The sequence below is a fragment of the Penaeus vannamei genome, chromosome 20 (genome assembly GCF_042767895.1).
Source record: "Penaeus vannamei isolate JL-2024 chromosome 20, ASM4276789v1, whole genome shotgun sequence".
Taxonomy (NCBI): Eukaryota; Metazoa; Arthropoda; class Malacostraca; order Decapoda; family Penaeidae; genus Penaeus; species Penaeus vannamei.
The window spans coordinates 27293871-27296318 of record NC_091568.1 but is presented as its reverse complement, the minus strand read 5'-3'; the positions used below and the strand labels follow the sequence as shown (position 1 = coordinate 27296318).

At 32.8% G+C, this 2448-nt stretch overlaps 1 non-coding gene across 1 annotated transcript; it reads right to left on the bottom strand.

The window, feature by feature from the left end:
• Window positions 1–1946: 1946 nt before the first annotated feature.
• TRNAI-AAU (transfer RNA isoleucine (anticodon AAU)) lies at window positions 1947–2020 on the bottom strand. The gene has a single exon. It is a non-coding gene; the product is annotated as a tRNA-Ile (tRNA).
• Between the last annotated feature and the right edge of the window lie 428 nt (window positions 2021–2448).

Here is a 2448-nt window from a genome sequence, read left to right as displayed (position 1 = left end):
CTTAACCTATTTGAAAATCTTTCTCATAATGAATTGTCAGTCAACAAATTGCATTGAAGATTATTAAAAGTAGCAATAGACCATCAATATAGCCTAGTGTTAGATTGTATTTCAGAAGGATTGTATTAGGACAGAGCAAAATAAATACATTGTATTAATAATTTCAAATGCATATAAGCCTATGAAAAACTACTCTTAGAAAATGCTTAGGCAGTTTATCCTAAATGTTTTAAAATATAACCATGATATAGAAGGTACCTTTTCGAAAAGAAATCTAATATATACTTATGCACACACACACACACACACACATATATGTATATGTAAACATATTTACATATATGAATAATATATATGGGTGTATTTATATATAAGCATACATATATGTATACATATAAATATATATATGAACATAAGCACAAATGCAGTAATTTGTACACAAAAACAAAAAGGAAAACAACCACGATAAGAAATGAAGGAAATGAACTCTCCTCAAGCGTTCGTCTCCAGACGTATGATTAACCAAAAGTCTTTTATCATTTGTCTGAAGAGGAACTCATGAAGGGTTCGAAACGTTACATTGTATTTTGATTTCCATTGTGACTTTTCCTCCTCATATATATATATATATATATATATATATATACATGCATTATACATATATATACACATATCTATCAATCTGTGAGTATATAAATTCATATATAGTATACAGTATGTCACACATACACATATATATGTACATATATAAATATGCATATATACATACATATACAGATATCAGTTATATGTATGTGTTTATGCATTTGTATAGGTGTATATACATCTGTGTGTGAGTGTGTGAACATGTTTTCCTTCATGTACACCTTGGGAACTCTTCGCTGCGATTAGCCTTTGTCCTCCCACCTGAGGCCGATCACGTGGTCAACGGACTGGTCTTCAGCGCCCTCCGTGGTCTCCAAGAGTCTGTCGGAGGGCGAGAGATAAGCGGCGGAGACGAAGAGGCCGTTCAGCAGGGAGACCAAAGGCAAATGAGGCTTAGGTAAGTGAGTGAGGGGCGGCTTGTTTACATTAGCTCGTGGAAGTTTCTTGGTGAAAAACTCTCTAAAATAATCTAGTGGAAGAAGAATATTCTAAAAGAAAAAGAAATCTATTTCGTACAATTTTGATACATCTATTCATATATATATATATATATATATATATATATATATATATGCATATATATGTGTATGTGTGTGTATGTATATATATACTTATATAAATATATGCATATATATGTACCCACATGCATATATTTATATTAAAAGATAAATACATACACACATATATATGAAGGGAGTAGTCCGCATGCTCTTTTGCTGGCTTATTTCGCTCCCCACTAAGAAACGCCTGTCGCAGTGGGTTGACGGTACCTCGACTGTATTTCCACCCAAACTAATCGAGTCCCGTGGCGGAATGATAGACTGCTAAATATGTATACGTCCTTATATAGTACATATATATACATATTTACATGTATACGTATATATATATATATATATATATATATATATATATATATATATATATATATATATTCATTTATGCGTATACATATATGCATCTAGATATTTATAGATGCATGTATATGTACATAAAGATAGATTGATAGATATAACATATATTTGTGTGTGTAAGTCTCTCTCTCCCTCTCTCTAACTCTAATAATATATGTGTGTGCGTGAGTGTGTGTGCTCCAGTTTAGTTTAGTGGGCAGAAGAAAGACTGCAAGTATAGACTATTAACCTAACAATAGAGAAATGCAGCGTTACCAACGACCTTCAGTCTCCGTCATATCTGTGTACCAGTGTTTGACCTTGACACTGGCATATATCTGGCACTGGAGACTGATGGATTGGCGTGCGGTGAACGGACACCAGAGTCATTGAATAAAATACTCAACATGGCCCGTAAGGGGATCGAACCCTCGACATCCGCGTTATTAGCACGGCGCTCTAACCAACTGAGCTAACAGGCCCTTACCTCTGAGGAGAGTCTTTCTCATAGTGAACTGTCAGAAAGATCACATCAGGACAGAGCAGAATAATTCACTTTGTTTATCATTTCAAATGCATATAAGCCTTAGGCAGTTTATCCTAAATGTTTTCAAATCCCATAACCATGATATATAAGAAAAAAAATCTAATATATACTTATGTACACACACATATATCTATATATATGTAAACATATTTACATATATGAATGATATATATGGGTGTGTATATATATGCATATATATGTATATATATATATATACATATATATATGAACACAAGCACAAACGTAGTAATTTGTACACAAAACCCAAAAGGAAAACAATCACTATAAATAAAGGAAATGAACTCTCTTCAAGAGTTCCTCTCCAGACGTATGATTAACCAAGAGTCTTTTATCATTTGTCTG